Consider the following 6,582-nt stretch of genomic DNA (forward strand, 5'->3'; position numbering starts at 1 on the left):
TTTCTTCTAGACATTTTATAATTTTCGGTTTTACACGCAGTGATCCATTTTGAGATTTCGAGTTAACTTTTGTATATGATGTGAAGTGAGGATCCAGCTTTTTTTTTTTTTTTGATTGATCAACTGTTCTAGCCTCATTTGTTCAAAGATCTGCTTTAGAGGCAACAAGACAGAAAGATGTCTGGCTTTGCCCACTGCTCTGTGTAGGATAGGATTTCTAGGCCAGTGTGAGTGATGGCAGAGACGGGGTGAAGCGTTGGGGGAGAAATGGGCTCCGAGTGACCCACCAAGTGGCCCTCATGGTAAAGAACCCCAAGGACCTCCACAGTGAAGCCAGCCCCCGGGAAGCAGGGTGCAGGCCGGCCCGGGAGGGCCCGGTGCGGTGTTTCTCCTGGCCTTCTCAGAGATTTGCACTGGTCTTGCGTAAAGTGCAGATTAGGAAAGCATTAGGTAACGAAGGGTGGCCGGAGCGGATTACACAGCAGCCTGGCGCGGGGCCACGGAATGCGGCCTGCGGGGATGGCCTTGCCGAGCAAGTCAAATATCGCTGGAACCAGGACAGGGATGGCTTCCTCTCCCCCTCCTGCAGCCAGAAGGGAGATCCTGCCTGTCCGGCGGGTCCCTGGAGCCTCCTCCGTGTCCCACGGCTGGTGGAGGTGGGAGAGAAAACCGGGAGCCCCTGGCGGCTGCATAATTTAATGCATTTTAAGAAGGAGGCATGTTGCTGAGCCTTTGCCCAGAGGAAGGTTAGCAACAAATAAAAATTTACCTCAGTCTTCCTGCCTCCTCCAGCCCCCACATCGCCAGCCCTCCCCAGGACCACTTAGATGTTTGACCCCCACTGTTCTGCCCCGGGGACCAAGGAGGGACTCAACAGGAAGCTGCTTGTTTCAAAAATAACACTGTTGTGGCTCAAATATTTGGTGATCATTTCCTATGAGCTCACAAATGTGCCCATTCATAGTCTCTGGACACGATCCCTGCCCGCTCGGTGTTCACACTCAAACTGTGGGAGGCGAGAATTCACATGTCTTACAGGTGAAAGGGAAACTAGCTTTCACCGAGGGCCTTTCTGTGCCAGGCACTAGGTCAGGGGTCTCCAGACACTGTCAGACTTATTCCCACGGCAACTCTGCAAGAGCGAGATGGGCATCTTCATTCCTAATGTGGAAATTGGGGCTCAGAGAGGTTAAGTAACCTATACAAGGTTGCACAGCTAGTAAGTGTCAGAGCCGGGGCATGAACTCAAGACTGGCAGACTCCAGGGACTGTGAGCTTTCGCTAAGGATTTGCCACGCTCCATACCAAGAGCTCTGCTGGGGGCTGGGGGACAGAGGGAAGGAGCCACAGTGTCTAACAGCAGGAGCTTGAGGGGCAAACAGAAATAACCATGATGCTGAGATGATGCACGTGGAGGAGGAGGCATGTGAGCCTGGTCTTGAAGGACAGAGGCCCGCATTCTGCAGATATGGGGGCTGGGGAAGGACATCCTGGAGGCAGAGAACAGTGGTGGGAATAGCGGCAAACCAGCGTTTTATGTGCCATGCCCGGACGCGCTTTGCAAATATTAACTCATTTAGTCCTTACAATAGCCCTAAGAGGTAGATGTTATAATTTCCTGTATTTCACGGAGGCCCAAGAAAGTCCAGTAACTTGATTCTGGTGGCATGGGGCCGGGGGATAATGGAGCCAGGGCTTAAACCCGGGAGTGATATGTTTGCGGGGGCAGCCGGGTGGAGGGTCGGATTGAGAAGGGAGGTTGGGGCTGGGCCGAGGAGTCTGTCCTTTGTCCAGGGGCCTTGTGAGCTCTGGGAGGGTTTGGGGTTGGGGAGTGATGTCATCAGACCTGTATTTAGGCAGATGACTTGGGCCGGGAAACTGTGGGTGAGGAAGGCAGCCTGGGCAGGCGAGTACAGAGATGGAGGAGTGACAGGGAGGAGCCACACCCCGCAGGCTGTACCGCACCTCGGCTAACCATCTCTCTGGTCCAGAGAGGCATCCCGCCGGAGGCTCCTGACCCATCACTGCCCCCGAGGCGCTCTTGCTCCCTGCCATCCCCTTGCAGGCTCAGCTGTCTACCCTACATCCTAGAGGGGCTGGAAGCCCAGGAGGAAAGGACAGAAGATCTGTTTTTCTCATGGATATTTCTCAATGCTTAGCACACAATAACATCAAAATAGTTTTGTTTTGTTTTTTAACATGAATAAATTGTCACGTTTGGACACCTGGGATAAGCAAATTGTTAGTTTGTAGCTAAAAAATATTAGAGTCATTTTTATTTTTGAATCATGAAATGGAGGGCAGCCCAGAAACAAAACACCCCCTCCCCCGGCCCCCCGCAGCTGCTTTTGAACTTAAATGGTAGTTTAAGATGCTACCCTTAAATGGTAGTTTAAGAAACACAAGAGAGGTGAAATCTCCGATGTGTGACAGTCTTGATGACCAGGTACATTTGGGGCAGGAAGTGAGTGGCATGGGTTACTGACATTTGGGAGAATGCTTTGCAGCAATTAAAAAAAAAAACTATTTTAAAAAATAGTTTTCGATTTACAGAATATTGCAAAATGGTATAGAGAGGTTCACTGTATACTCCGTGCCCAGTTTCCCTACTCCTAATGTCATGTATTAGTATGGTGTTTTTCAAACAATTAAGGAACCAATACCAGTATATTATTAACTGATGCCCATAGTTTATTTAGATTTCCTTAGGTTTTACGGGGTCCCATCCAGGAAGTGCCGCGTCTCCTTAAGCTCCTCTTCTGGTGTGACAATTTCTCAGACTTTTTATTTTTATTTTTAATGACCTTAGCAGTTTTGAGGGGTACTGACTGGTCAGGGATTTTGTAGACCAAGCATGTCAAACTCGCGGCCCGCACGCCTTGCTTTTGACATGCTTGTCGACTATTCCTTAACTGGGGCTTGTTTGATGCTTTTCTCATGATGAGTCTGGAGGTACCGAGTTTGGGGAGGAAGACCTTGGAGGTCCGAGTTGCACTTCTTTTTAAGGCCTCAATTCAGTTAGTTTAGATGAAGGTGTGTGTGGCTGACATGTTGTGCTTGCAAAATTGCCATGCTGATAAGGAACAAGAGGACCCGAACCCCAAAGCGAAAGCAACAATAAATCCCACAACCCTTTTCCTGCCCCTAACTTCATTCTCCCCCTGCCCCCTCTCCCCCAAACAAGAGCACTGCCATGTCCGGGTCTTCATAACTCTTTCCGACAGAACAAAACTGACCCCGAAGGAGCCAGGAGGCTGTTGCATCCCCTGCCTCTTCCCCACGCCCCTTCCTGGTTCAGTGTTCTTCCTGAACAAACCTTAGGATCAGAAGGGAGGCATGTGGTTCTGTTCTCAAGGGTCTGTCCAACCAGGAAGGCCCCCCTCTCTCAAGCACTTATTAAATTCCAGGAGCCATACTTGGGTGCAAAGATGGCTGAGACAGGGCTGCTGCTCCAAGAGCTGGGGTTTGGGAGGAGAGACACACCATGGACGAAAGCTGTCAGTGGTCATAGGTCTTGCAAGGGGAGGTCATTCTTTCGGGTTCGTGTGAAGCTTGTCAATCAAACAGAATGGGGCAGTATCGGATGCCAATAAAGTGAGCATGCTAACGAGCGGGGCCCCACCTGTCCGGGGCGATAGAAGAGGGATTTAGCAAGGATGGTCTTTCCCAGGTACCATCAGCCTTTCGATGAATGAGCGGTGTCTTCTCCCTTCCCAGGTCTGCATGTGTGATGGCAAACGGCCTGCTTGCACCCAGGCTGGCCCGCGGAGATAACCCAGCTTATCCAGAGGCTGTGCCATGTTGTACCAGCCCTAATCCTTAAATCCCTGGCTCTTTTCCCCAAAGCTGATGTCAAACCACCCCTAGGAGAGGGCAGGGAGGTGCTTAGCAAAGTGCTCTGAGTTTCCAGCCAGGAGGTCTGGGCTCACTTTGAGATGAATGAAAATTGCCTCTCTTTGGGGGACATATACGAAAAGCCAGCTTTTATGCTCAACGCCTTACGTGCAGTGTCTCCTCTAATCCTCCCAATAGTATGAGATAGTAATCATATGGCTGAGAGTTACTAATTATTGAGCATTTATTATGTGCCAGGGCTGCTTAAAGAGCTTGACATGGATTACCTCGTTGAATTTCACAATCGCCCTCTTAGTGTGCATGGCTTAAGCAGGGAGCTAGCGCCGTTTTTACCTCTGCAACCACCCACCATGTAGATTCAGGTACAGACCATTTCCCAGCATGCCCCTCCCAGTCATTACTGTCCTCTCCCCACCTCTAGAGTCACCATCTTCTGACTCCTAGCACAGTAGGTGAGTTTGGCCCATTAAAAATAGGAATTATTTTTATTAAGGCGGACTCCACATAACAACATTAACCACTTCACAGGAACCACCCAGGGGCACTTACTGCAGTCACAGTATTGTCCCACCATCCCCTCCATCTAGTTCCCAAGGGAACCCCGTACTCATTGAGCAGTTGGCCCATTTTTAAACATCAAATAAATGAGTCTCGCAGTGGGTGCCCTTCTGGGTCTGATTTCCTTCTCTCAACAAGCATTTGTGCGGGTTACTCACGGTGTAGGTGCAGTGCACACCAATATCATTCCCATTTTATAGATGAGCAAACTAAGGCACAGGGAGATTGAATAACCTGCTCCCCGTCATTCTCCTGGCAAGCGGTTGAGCTGTGGGGCTGGCCTGTGGTTCCTGGAGTGGGTGCCACACTGCAGAGCAGGACTGAGCTCCGGGGAGTGAGGGGACAAGTGGAAGTTAACGAGCCAGGATTTCAGCGTGATTCCTGGGACCGCCAAGCCCAAGCTGTTGCCCACTCGGCCATCTTCCCCTCGACTAGACGAGTGACTTGGGCCTTTCTTTGAGCCTCAGTTTCTCAGTCTCAATAAAGCTTCTGAACTTTCCCTGACGGGCTGTGGGAGGCTTGGTTGAGAGCCTTGGTAAAGTTGGGGTGCCATACAGACACAGCCATTAGGATTTAGTTGACTTGATGATGTCATGGTTCTTTGATGGATTGGCCCATGAGGAGAGCCCTCACTGCTTAGAAGTAGGGGTAGGGGAGAGGGAGGGGCTTGTGGGAGCCCCGCCCCTCCTCTTCTCTCTGAGTGTTCACAGAGCTTTAGAACCTCCTGTGCTGAGCTCCAGCCAGAGGTCGCCGTGTCAAACACCTAACCTCCAGGGTCTCCGCATTGGAGGAAGTCCACCTTCTGAAATCCCGCACCCCCCCCCCCCCCACAGCCTGGTGGCCAGGATCCGCATCCTCTGGGCAGGCCCTGCAGGAGTCCCATAGATGGCTCTGTCATCGTTTATGAAATTAGTTACCTCTTGGTCCAGAAGTCAGATTAGGAGGAAAAAAGGAAGTCCAGTGACCAGACATGGACAAGCGTGCTCTCTGGGGGGCAGAAGGGGGAGTGCTTTGTTGAAGTGAGTCCCCATTATTTATCCAGGGCCAGAAAGCTAGCCTATTATCATCTTCCGTAAGGTTGACTTTAGGGTTCCCGTCCTGTGAATGAATGTAGAACATTGTCGTATCGTGAAATGTCTCCGTCCTGAATGACAACCGTCACCTCTGTCAGACACGGAGGTTCCTGGACAGTCAGCCCCGTGGCCATTCTGCGTGCCCACGGGGACAATGACCGTGGGGTGTGGCAGCCTCCTAGTCCTGCTCTATTATCCCTCCAGCACCAAGGGTTCCACCCGAGTCTGGTCTAAATCCCAGTGCTTCCCTCTCCAAATGGTTTCTAAGGGGAAACATAAAAAGAATGTTCCAGAATGCTCTGCTGACCCGGGGATGATCTGTCAGAGCCGTTTCCTGGATTACGGCCTCTTCCCCCATCAGCAAATCCTGTGACACAGCCTCCTGTCAGGTGTAAGCCCTGATGTGGGAAAAAGAGCTGACACACAGGGCTCGTTTTCATAAAGTTGACATTTCTCATGAATAGCAAATTCCTCAGTGTGGGCAGCTGACCAAGACCAGGAATTCTCATTAGCTGGTGATAATCAGGCATGACTCTGACTGCGGAAGGCAGCGGGGAGGAGAGGTCATCCGTGTGGGCAGGGCCGACCCACAGATAGCTGAGCAGGGTCTGGCCAGAGTGGTTGCTGAAATACTAAAATGCTCTGCATGGGCGGGTAACTCCCTTCACCTCCCCAAGGGCTCCGGCCTTCCTTGGACCACCATTGTCCCCCAACCCAGCAGCCGAAGGGTCACCGGGGGCCTGGCAAAGCCTTCCAGACAAGGCCAGGCTGGGGTCTGACCCTCCTCGGGTGGCTCTGTGGCAAAGGGGTGGGTAAACACATTGCGTGTCTCTCCTGGCTGTGGCGACAGCCCCTTCCTGAGGCCCTGATGAGACCTAGAAGGCCCCCGCCTTCTTCCTGTTTCCCCAAGAATTTGACCTCTGGTCCCATTTCTGTGGATTTGAAGGACATTTAGGAAATGAGTTAAACTGATCGTTTCCCATCCAGAAGCCCAGTCCCACCCGCCTCACGTCCGCGCTCCCCAAACACTCAGCATTGATGTTTTTCTTCCCCTTACCCTCATCTCTGTAGCATTTCCTGGTTTTCCCAAACAGAA

The sequence above is a fragment of the Cnephaeus nilssonii genome (genome assembly GCF_951640355.1).
Source record: "Cnephaeus nilssonii genome assembly, chromosome: 18".
In the NCBI taxonomy this organism is placed as follows: Eukaryota; Metazoa; Chordata; class Mammalia; order Chiroptera; family Vespertilionidae; genus Cnephaeus; species Cnephaeus nilssonii.